This window comes from Chrysemys picta, chromosome 9 (assembly GCF_011386835.1).
Source record: "Chrysemys picta bellii isolate R12L10 chromosome 9, ASM1138683v2, whole genome shotgun sequence".
NCBI lineage: Eukaryota > Metazoa > Chordata > Testudines > Emydidae > Chrysemys > Chrysemys picta.
This window is the reverse complement of record NC_088799.1, coordinates 4,643,957-4,655,992: the sequence shown is the minus strand read 5'-3', so window position 1 is coordinate 4,655,992 and position 12,036 is coordinate 4,643,957. Positions and strand designations below refer to the sequence as shown.

General features: G+C 45.7%; 1 long non-coding RNA gene across 5 annotated transcripts in view; it reads left to right on the top strand.

Annotated features, from left to right (window-relative positions):
- LOC101930782 (uncharacterized) overlaps positions 1 to 12,036 on the top strand; it is a 52,666-nt gene that overhangs the window by 13,342 nt on the left and 27,288 nt on the right. For 2 of the 5 annotated variants that reach the window (XR_006172911.2, XR_256907.4), the window contains exon 3: positions 11,175 to 11,275. The exons of the other annotated variants lie outside the window; for them this stretch is intronic. This is a non-coding gene — a long non-coding RNA (uncharacterized LOC101930782). The remainder of the gene's footprint in view (positions 1 to 11,174; positions 11,276 to 12,036) is intronic. 5 annotated transcript variants of the gene reach the window in all.

Here is a 12,036-nt window from a genome sequence, read left to right as displayed (position 1 = left end):
TGATGAGATAAGTGGCTCTGTGGATATGAGGAAAGCAGTGGACGTAATATATCTTGACTTTAGCAAAGCTTTTGATACGGCCTCCCACAGTATTCTTGCCAGCAAGTTAAAAAAGTATAGATTGGATGAATGGACTATAAAATGGATAGAAAGCTGGTTAGATCATCAGGTTCAATGGGTAGTGAGCAACGGCTAAGTGTCTAGCTGGCAGCGGAGTGCCTCAGGGGTCGGTCCTGGAGCCGGTTTTGTTCAACATCTTTATTAATGATCTGGACGATGGGATGGATTGCACCCTCAGAAAGTTCGCGGATGACACTAAGCTGGGGGGAGAGGTAGATACGCTGGAGGGTAGGGATAGGGTCCAGAGTGACCTAGACAAATTGGAGGATTGGGCCAAAAGAAATCTGATGAGCTTCAACAAGGACAAGTGCAGAGTCCTGCACTTAGGATGGAAGAATCCCATGCACTGCTACAGACTAGGGACCGACTGGCTAAGCAGCAGTTCTGCAGAAAAGGACCTGCAAATTACAGTGGGTGAGAAGCTGGATATGACTCAACAGTGCGCCTCTGTTGCCAAGAAGGCTAACAGCATTTTGGGCTGCATTAGTAGGAGCATTGCCAGCAGATCGAGGGAAGTGATTATTCCCCTTTATTTGGCACTGGTGAGGCCTCATCTGGAGTACTGCATCCAGTTTTGGGTCCCCCACTACAGAAAGGATGTGGACAAATTGGAGAGAGTCCAGCGGAGGGCAACAACAATGATTAGGGGACTGGGGCACATGACTTATGAGGAGAGGCTGAGGGACCTGGGCTTATGTAGTCTGCAGAAGAGAAGAGTGACGAGGATTTGATAGCTGCTTTCAACTACCTGAAGGGGGATTCCAAAGAGCATGGAGCTCGGCTATTCTCAGTGATGGTAGATGACAGAAGAAGGAGCAATGGTCTCAAGTTGCAGTGGGGGAGGTCTAGGTTGGATATTAGGAAAAACTATTTCACTAGGAGGGTGATGAAGTACTGGAATGGGTTACCTAGGGAGGTGGTGGAATCTCCATCCTTAGAGGTTTTTAAGGTCAGGCTTGACAAAGCCCTGGCTGGGATGATTTAGTTGGGGTTGGTCCAGCTTTGAGCAGGGGGTGGGACTAGATGACCTCCTGAGGTTTCTTCCAACCCTGATATTCTATGATTCTATGATCTGCACTGCCTAGTGTGTGTAGGTTTCTGCCCTGTTTTAGCTACTTCTAAAATGCTCATTGCCACACAATCTAATTGACCTCCCTGTTCCCAAAAACAAGACCTTTATGTATTGCCTTCAAATGTTGACCTCTCGGAGAGAAGTGCAGAACTGTGGGAATAGAATCTATTTTTTGTAGAAACATGAAATGAGTTACATCATATTGCTAAATAAAATACAGGAAGAGGCAGGAAAAGAGACAGTAATCAGTGGGACACTTCGGCAGAGTAAAGTGACTCGCATGACTCTGTGTTTGCAGGACTTGACCTTAAGTTTCCAATGTTAGCTGCCCTCAGTATTTCACCTGCATGAACCTGAGTTTTTATTAAGAATTGCTAATGACTATTATCGTGCTCTGCTGACTAATGAGACTCTTCACCCTGTGTAGCAGTGCAGAAGTGAAGATCTGTTATCTGAGGTTAGCCCAGAGTAGAAACAGTAAGTTAATGTAAGGTCCAATGAGGCAGGACCTATTCAGGCTAAACTTCCACTGAGGGGCACCAAATCTGGATGCTTTGTGAACTGGAGTTATACAAAAATTAGGGGCCTGATCCGGCATTCTTGACTCACAGATGACTGGGTCAGCCCCAGCTGTGACTCGCTTCCCAACCGAGGCTCTGGGGTTAGGGCTCAGGTGAGCATCTCGTCCTTGCAAAGGCCAGCTACAGCTGAGCTGGGCTGGAGATTTGTAAGGTGTAGGAAGGTTTGGGGGTTAGGGAAGGAACTGGGAAAAGCTGAGAGAAGCAGGGGGGAAAGTCTCTGGGGCTACACCCTGCTTTAGTTGGGGGAATTGCTTTGTAAGGCACTGAAACAGCCTGGGAGGGCATCGTTCCTCCCTGGGCTGGTCAGACAGCCCTGCAGCTTCTGAGTGCTCTGAGATGTTGTAGCAAATTGTTATTTATCAGGGTGAAAGCCAGACAAACACTGGGCCAGATCCTCTGCTGGTATAAATTGGCCCTGCTCTGATTTTGGTGGAATTACACCACTTTCTACCAGTTAAAAATCTTGACCTGCGACCAGGAGGAAGGTAAATGTGTCCATGTGTGATTTTAAAAAGAAGAAAACAGTATTGTTATTATATTAAGAAGATTCATAATTGTACGTCACAGCCAGGTTATAAGTCTAGATATAGATGCCCTCCCTCACCCTTGATTTTCCGGCTGTGATATTGACATTGTTACAACCCATTAGATCACTCGACCCCAATACAAGGATTCAATCTCCTAGATCCGGGATTCTCAAACTGGGGGGTTGCGAGGTTATTACATGGGGGTCACGAGCTGTTAGCCACCGGGCGGTGGGGCTCTAGCTGAGTGCTTGAGCCCCTCCAGCCCAGCTCCACCCCTAGCCCCACTGCATCTCCAAAGAAAGGGGGCCAAAATAGAAGTTCGCTCAGGGTGCTATTTTCCCTAAGGCCGGCCCTGGGACTGAGGCAACATTGAAGGGGTTGGTTGTTCAGCAGTTGAAGAACTGCATTAAATCACAGACCAATCTGAACACTGAGATCGACAAAAAAAAAAAGTAATTTATAATTTAACAGTCGGACACACAGGCGGGGTGATACTGGGGGGGGGCTTGCGGGAGCTATAGATACCCCAAAATTTGCCTTAGCCCCCTCTTCCCCATAGCCAACACTCCCAGCGCAAAGGTCAAACAATACACAGAAGTGAGGGTGGCATGGTATGGCATTGCCACCCTTATTTCTGCAGTTCTGTGCTGATGCTGGTGGCGGCGCTACCTTCAGAGCTGGGCACACAGCCAGCAGCCGCCGCTCTCCGGCCGTCCAGCTCTGAATTAAGGGTGGCAGTAGGCCACTAAGTCTGCTGTGAAAAGTGATATTGGCAACGTTTTTTCGCAGCCTCGTCCCAGTATTAAACAATAACTATTTTAAAAAATAACTTTTCTGCTTATAACAATAATTCGATAACAATGTGTTTTAGTCTTAATTAAAAAGTGGTGAGAAAAGGTAAATTCCCTTTAAACAATAGGGTTATAAAGTTAGCATTTAAAATGGTGTTAAATATAAAAAGTGTGGTTTTAATGTATAAGGTGGGGGTCGCAGTTAGAGGCTTGCTATGTGAAAGGGGTCACCAATACAAAAAGTTTGAGAACCACTGACTTAGGTATATTTCAGGCTAGCAATTGACCAGATTCTCATCTATTGTGCCAAGATCTCTATGTTTTATTTCATTTCTATCTCCGGTGCCTCAAAGTCAAGCGAATACCTTCAAGGGAATCTCAGGAATAAAATATATTTCCTTCTCCCTGCCACCAAGAGAAAGCAGCGTAATAGTTTTTTGATCCATTGTGGACTGGTTAATGCCTCACTTCTCATGACCAAGCGCAGCTAATAAAGGTGTAAAGGGGATTTGGCAGTTTAATACAGCAACTAATTTTGTGCCTGCCTCCCCTGCCAAAAAATATTTTCACTTTTGGGTGATGCCAGAATATCAGAGCTGAGTAATTAGCCTTCTCCCAGGCAGGAAGAATTCAGCTAATGAAGCACATGGGCACCTATTTTCCCATGCCCTGCCCAGCCCCAATAGTAGGCCGTGCAGTGGGTATCTCCATGGATGGGTGGGGCGAATGGGTAGGGAATCCTCCTCCAGCAAGCTGCAGATCTACTCTATAGATTCTACTGCAGATTTACCCTGCCCTTGCCATGGGGAGAATGGACAGGAGGAAAAAATATGCAATGGATCCTTGTCCCGGGCCATCCCTACATGATGTCGTGCAATGGGTTATCTGGGCTTTATGGGAGGGGGCAACCCCCCTTAGCGGCCCCTGCAAATCTTGCCTCTCTGACTAGCACAGTGACACCATAGTATTTACGATGCCCAGGGCACTCAGTGGGTGGGAGGATGAGACAGGATTTGTCCAGGGTGCAGGTGGAGTGGTGGAGTCATCAGGCTGACACTGACGTTTATGTTGCATGATTCAGATGTTATCTTCAGATCAAAGTCAGGTCTGCTGCTATTAGAACACTGGTTCAAATCCAACTCTAGTCCGTAGTGACTGGGAGGCTTTAAAAATAACTGGCAGCTGTCAGGTGCGGTGAGTTTGGTGGTTCTCAGCCCATTTCCTAGTGGGCAAGTGTGTATTTAATGGAGATATCCCATCTCCTAGAACTGGAAGGGACCTTGAAAGGTCATCAAGTCCAGCCCCCTGCCTTCACTAGCAGGACCAAGTACTGATTTTTGCCCCAGATCCCCAAGTGGCCCCCTCAAGGACCAAACTCACAATCCTGGGTTTAGCAGGCCAATGCTCAAACCACTGAGCTATCCCTCCCCCCTGGTGGTTATCTCTCTAACCACCATGACCCAAATGCAGGACAAAGGCTTCACACTGGGGGCACCCAAAAAAATATTCAGGCAGGAAACTTAGAACCCAGTGGGGGCTCAGCCTTGGCCCTCCTTGTGACCTGAGCTCTGGGAGTCTGCATTTTGGATGCAAATAATTTCCAGCAGGAGAAGCATGGGGGAAACCAGATGTGCACGGAGCGTTAAGAAGACAATGAGGGTTGTCCCTTGAAATGTAGGCCACTGCAGAGGTCTGGGCAATGGACACCACAGCAGAACATCCACCCCACCGCCCACCACGCCTGGCGTGAAATGAAACCCTTTGAAAGCAGCCTCAGCAGCGATGCAGCTGCAGCTGGAATCCAAAGTAACCTCTCCCTGGTAGGGATGCAGAAACCCAGTTGGCATTGCCTGGCGTTGGGTAATTTTCTTTGCTGGGCAGCGGTGGCGGCAGGGAGAGGAAGGTAGAAGAGGAAGGGTTGAGTCGGCTAGTAGGTGTTTGGGGGAAGTTTATTATAAAACATAAATAGATACCGACAATGAAAAAATCCCCACAGACAAAATAATGACGTCCAGTCCCCGCTGGCTGTGCTTCTACGTCTGGTGGTCAGAGCCCACCTGGCTGGTGGGCACAGTGCGACTGACCCACTCACTGACTCAGGAGTGGAAACGCCTGGCTCCCAGAGTGGAATTTACCCCAGCATGAGGCCTACGCACGATCCCCTGGAGCCCTCAAGACTGGGCCTTTGCTGGCCCTTGGCACAGGGATCCATTTGCCCACCGAGGCCTCGGCTCAGCACGTAGCACACGCTGAATTCCATCCTTACCCAGCAAAGCGTGTAAGCAGAGGCTTAACTGTAAGCATGTGCTCAAGTCCCATTCAAGTCAAAGGCTTTAAGAATGTGCGTAAACTGAACAGGGATGGAGAGATGAACTGAGGCTTTCGTGTAGAGGGTCTACGCTCCAAGATTGCTGCCATGGGGTGCCCGTCGGCAAGGTAGCTAAGCAAGAATGCCCCTGCACTCCCTGTGTACTGCAGAACGGAGGACAGAAGGGGAATGTGTGCTGCACAATTGGCCTGATGAGGGCAGATCACAGGTCTCATCTAGCATAGCAGCTCTATGCTCCTATGTAAGATGAACACCTGGGTCTAATGGGCTGCAAAGTTGCTGATCCCTCTGTAAAAGGTAGAAAGTCAGCCCAGGAGAGGACTCATAGAATCGTAGAAGATTAGGGTTGGAAGAGACCTCAGGAGGTCATTTAGTCCAACCCCCTGCTCAAAGCAGGACCAACCCCAACTAAATCATCCCAGCCAGGGCTTTGTCAAGCTGGGCCTTAAAAATCTCTAAGGATGGAGATTCCACCACCTCCCTAGGTAACCCATTCCAGTGCTTCACCACCCTCCTAGTGAAATAGTTGTGATGGGTTTGGTCAGAGACTTTCACATGATGTGCTGAAGCTACCTCTGAGCCCGTTTTCTCTGATGGCTTGGGACTCCAGAACCCTGTCGTGTTGAGTCAGACATGCTAGTCTGCTGCAACACAGACCCAGGGTCTGAACCATGCCCCGAAAGCTTCAGACTTAACTGAAAACAGCTCAGCAAGTACTCCTGTCTCCAGCACCCAGACACCCAGCTCCCAATAAAATCCAAACCCCAAATGAATTCGTTTTACTCTGTATAAACTTATACAGGGTAAACTCATAAATTGTCCGCCCTCTATAACACTGATAGAGAGATATGCTCAGCTGTTTGCTCCCCCAGGTATTAATTACTTACTCTGGGTTAATTAATAAACAAAAGTGATTTTATTAAGTATAAAAAGTAGGATTTAAGTGGTTTCAAGTAATAACAGACAGAACAAAGTAAATTAACCAGCAAAATAAAACAAAACACGCAAGTCTAAGCCTAATACATTAAGAAACTGAATACAGGTAAATCTCACCCTCAGAGATGTTCCAATAAGCTTCTTTCACAGACTAGACTCCTTCCTAGTCTGGGCCCAATCCTTTCCCCGGTACAGTCTTTGTTAGTTCCAGCTCAGGTGGTAACTAGGGGATTTTTCTGGCTGACTGGCTGCCCCCTTTGTTCTGTTCCGCCCCCTTTTATAGCTTTGGCACAAGGCAGGAATGTTTTGTCTCTCGGGTCCCCACCTCTCCTTCTAAATGGAAAAGCACCAGGTTTAAGATGGATTCCAGTACCAGGTGACATGTTCACATGTCCTGTGAGACCCTAAGCCTCCATTCTTCCGGTCCTGACTCACAGGAACATAAGAAGGCTTACAAGTAAACAAACCCATTCACAGTTCATTGATTCTGAAGCACCCTTAATGGCTTCCACTTAACATGTTTACATCAGTAATACAAGTTTATATCTTATTCTCCTAACTCCAGACATAGAAATAATACATCCAAACAAATAGGATGAACACACTCAGTAGATCATAAGCTTTGTAATAATACCTTACAAGAGACCTTTTGCATAAAGCATATTCCAGTTACATTATATTCACACTCATTAGCATATTTCCATAAAACATATGGCGTGCAACATCACAATAGTTTTGCCTAATATCCAACTTAGACCTCCCCCACTGCAACTTGAGACCATTGCTCCTTGTTCTGTCATCTGCCACCACTGAGAACAGCCGAGCTCCATCCTCTTTGGAACCCCCCTTCAGGTAGTTGAAGGCCGCTATCAAATCCCCCCTCATTCGTCTCTTCTGCAGACTAAATAATCCCAGTTCCTTCAGCCTCTCCTCATAAGTCATGTGCCCCAGCCCCCTAATCATTTTTGTTGCCCGCCACTGGACTGACTCCAATTTGTCCACATCCCTTCTGAAGTGGGGGGCCCAAAACTGGATTCAATACTCCAGATGTGGTCTCACCAGTGCCGAATAGAGGGGAATAATCACTTCCCTTGATCTGCTGGCAAAGCTCTTACTAATACAGCCCAATATGCCGTTAGCCTTCTTGGCAACAAGGTCACATTGTTGACTCATATCCAGCTTCTCATCCACTGTAATCCCCAGGCCCTTTTCTGCAGAACTGCCGCTTAGCCAGTTGGTCCCCAGCCTGTAGCGGTGCATGGGATTCTTCTGTCCTAAGTGCAGGACTCTGCACTTGTCCTTGCTGAAGCTCATCAGATTTCTTTTGGCCCAATTTGTCTATGTCAGTCTGGACCCTATCCCTACCCTCAAACATATCTAAACATATCTACCTCTCCCCCCATCTTAGTGTCATCTGTGAACTTGCTGAGGGTGCAATCCATCCCATCGTCCAGATCATTAATGAAACGTACAAGGCTGTACACCTTAGAACATATAATACAGACTTAACTGTAAACTCTTCTCCAGGGACTTTATCTTGCTATCTTTGATGATATCGTGAAGAAGCTGAATCCCATTGTTCCGGCCAAATCTGCTAGATGAAAGATATCTTGTGCATCTTTCAGAGGGAGTTTAGCCATAAGGAGTGGTTCAGCGTGTAGCAGGGATTGATTGTGAATTGTCTGGCTGCAAGAGAACACATTCTTCTGCTAGTGGTTGTCATGGGATCGAGATCTGTTTTTAGTTTCGAAGAAGTAGTTGTAGATTTCAAAAGCAACAACTGTGGCCTTTGTTACTAAGAGCACCTGCGATCATTGGAATGGAAAGAATGTTTACATTTTCTAAATCAATATTCACTATTAATGCCGTATGCTGTTGCCGTCTATCTTTTGACTTACTTGGTATACCGCGCCATCCACTTACGTGGTATTCGCCATCCTAGTACTTGAATGTCTAACCTTCCACTGTATCACGTAGTGCTCCTTAGATGGGATTTTGATAATGCCTGATTCCTGTATGCCGTACAGCTTCCACCATTGCTATGCTGGGACACTACACTGATGGAGAATAAGCACAACTGGTCAAACAGTTAAGATGATTTGCACATCTTTTTGCACCAGATTAAAGGTCCCAAGTCTATAAAGACTTGGGCACCTGCTTGGCTTTAAAACCACAAGTAATCCCATTGAACAGAATGTGTTGCTTGTGTTATTTATTTATACTCCTTTCTCTGGTGCTCATTACTGTGTTATCTAAGTGGCTTATAAATATTAATGAATAGGTCTCAGGCCCTAGCACGGCGGCAGGGTTTGTCTTGAAAATGGTTGAAGTCAAAGAAAAAGCTGTTTTTGCTGATTTTGTAAAGAAAATTCTATTAATGTTTCTTTTTATTAATGTTTTTTAAAATGTAGCCAATTTTAGGGGGTGTCTACACTACAAGGAGCACAGCAGCTAAGCCACCACAGTGTAGACACTTGCTATAGCCACAGATGGGATTTTTCTGTTTTTGAAAGACGTTAGCTAGGTCAATGGAAGAAACAAAGCAGTATCTATAGCGGTGCTTAGGTTGGCTCAACTATGGCTCTCGGGGTGAGTTTTTCACCCTCCCTGAGCGATGTAAAAACCAACCTAAATTTTAGGTATACAGCAGGCTTAAACTACCCTAATGTTGCCTCATTAACTCAGGCATGAAAATATGTGCCATCTACAAAGCTGCTCTCTTCCAAAGAAAGAACAGGAGTACTTGTGGTGGTGTACTTTTTGCGGATACAGACTAACACGGCTGCTACTCTGAAATCTCTTCCAAAGGATTAACAGAAACCATCAGAGGCACCACAAAACCTTTCAACTCCTAAAGGGTTAATACAAGCAGCTATTGAATTGGCTTTGAAGTTATTTCTAATGGAAAACTATTTCCTCTTGGTTAAACAACTGACCTCCAGAGAACAATCATGCTCCTAACCTTGGCCTTCTGGCTTTATAAACCATTGTTGGCGCCTTTGTTTAGACTTCAAGACAATTCATTTTGACTGAAACATCAAGAGCCAGTCAATATTTGAATGAGATATGCCACGGCCATATTCCACATGAGATATTTATATCCTTACCACCTACCATCACTATTTAATATTCTATTCTTCACTTCCTGCCCTAAACTTTTGTGCAGTATTGCTGGAGGGCTGGAAAACAACTGCTATGTTCTACACCAGAAGCAGCTGCATTTTGGTGGTAGACAACGTAATCCTTGTATACATAGATTCAGATAAGGAACCAGATTTTCTGCTCCTGTAAATCCAGTGAAGTCATGCCAGCGGCTAATTTGTCTCACTGTCTCTGAGAGTCGTGAGAGGAGGGGATTCGGGGTATTGGAGATTGGAATGTGTTGGGATGGATCCCAATTTCATCTCTTTAAGGGGTGGGAAGAGGTCCCATCTGGCCAATGAGAGGGAGAGATGGTAGGTGTAATCTGGGGGATGTCAAAAGGGCAAACCCTACAGAAGTGTGGATGGTGGGCAAATGATCCTGGATCTCTGTGCTAGTTATTAGACAGTGACTTCTTATGAATCTGGATCATGGACTAGCTGATAGAAGTGAAGCTGGATACCTTCAATCTGGAGCCAGGACTGTTCCAATCTAGAGTGCCTTGAAAATTAGTATGTTGCACCGGGAGGCTGGCAATACACATTTTATCTTATTTGATCATGGCACAGTTATGTTGATCAATGTACCTAGCACCAACATAGAGTGTATTTGTGTGTGCCCATCTGCACATGGATGTCTGTATGTGTGAGTGTGTGCCTATGGGGTGTAGGTGCACAAATTAAGGCAGAATTTCCCAAACCAGATACATTTAGGCTGATTTTGAGAAGTGTCTTCTGATTTTGTGATTGCAAAATCTAAGCACTGTGGTGAATCAGCTAGTAGGATATTTAAATACAATAAGGTGTTCCCACAAAATTGGAAACTGGATCAAGGCCCTTTTATGACTCAAACCATTAGATTCAGTGGATAAAAAACAAATCAATGTGCTAGCATCCAACACATAAGTGAAACCAGAAGCAATCGGTGTTTTAAGACTGGAAATACTAAGATACATTCCCACCAGAAAACTGATCTTTGTAATAAAGATTCATCATTATCTCCTCATTCTGTCTCAGCCTCAACCACGGCTCCCTTTGTAACACCAAGGATACTGTATTTTTTTTTAAATGACAGTGATAGGTGCCAGGTCTGCGACACAGGAGGCTGAAGGTCTTTGTGGATTGTCCCAGCCCCATCTCCTATCCCCTTCTCCCCAGGAACCTTCTTTCTGCCAGTGACCCCAGACTTATGGTACCTTCATTTCTTTCCCCAAATGCCTGTGTCTTCCACACTGCCCCTTCTTATCCCCCTGTTCTCTGCAACACCTTCTCTTCCTCACACAAATCCAAACTACAAATGGAGCTGGTTGGCATTTTTTGTTGGAAATGTTTTTCTGGTGAAAAATATCCTTTTTTGGTCAAGATGAAATTTTCTCTGGGAAATATCCATTTGCAACACCTCTTTTGGGGTTTTCCTTTTAAAAAAAACCCCAACAACCCCAAACTGATTTTTTTTCTGTTTTCAGCAACTGAAAACTCAAGAATATCAGCCCGTTGGGTTAAAGTGTTTGTTTTTCCTGAAAAATGTTCACCCCACTGAATGGAATGTTCCAATTGTCAAAAACTAAAAACATTTCAAGAAGTTTTGGTTTTTCAACAACACTCCAACCCCTCTCCCCCCAAAAGTGTTGAAAACTTTTGATGGAAAAAAACCAATTGCTTTGGTTACATTTTTTAGGGGGAAAAAAACTCCATTTCCCAACCAGTCCTATCCACAAATCCATTCCTGCCATGTCACGTGGAAGAAGTGAGTTAATCAACAAAGCAGCATCACACTGGGTAAGGAAATGCTCCTTTGCTCACCTCCTGTTTGTTTATACTCTCACTTTTTCCTTTTACCTACATCCCGCCTTCCTTTTGATTGTCACACGCACTTGTGGCATCTTGCCTTGAATTAGACTGTAGGTATTTTGGAGCCCAGTTCACCTCTTACTGCATGGTTGTGCAGCAGCTAGAACCTTGGGGCCCTGATCTAGATTGGCGTCTCTATGCTCTATCAAAATACTACCCATAAATGATAACTTCTTGTGTCAGGTCTGAAATCCAGATTGGAACCCTTCAGGGCAAAGAGTCCAGGCCAGGTTCTCAGCTCGTGTAAATCAGTGCAGCTCCGTTCAGCTTGGCCAGTGATGGCTGCGGTTTAGAGGATTGAGCACCGGGCTGAGAATTAGGTGGCTTTTATTCTAAACCTGTGTAACTTTAGCGCCCTCGTGGCCAAGATGGAGTCTGCTCTGCGGGCAGCTCTGGCCAAGAGAAGGCGCGCGCAGGAATGCAGCAGGAGAAATCCCTTCCGCCCCAGGGGCACCTGTTCCAAAGCCCCCAGAGTGAACGCACCCACCCACAGGAAAAGTACAGTGGATATAACAAGGGAAATATTTATTTACAGAGGGATGAGAGGGGAAAACAACAAGGGGAAATATAGGGGAAGCAGTAAGACAGGGCTGCATCTAAGCCAAGGCCCCATAGGCCCAGTGGTAGCACAATCTGGAAGGGCAGACACTGAGCCATGTGTCTGCACACAGAGTTCAGGAGCCCTGAGC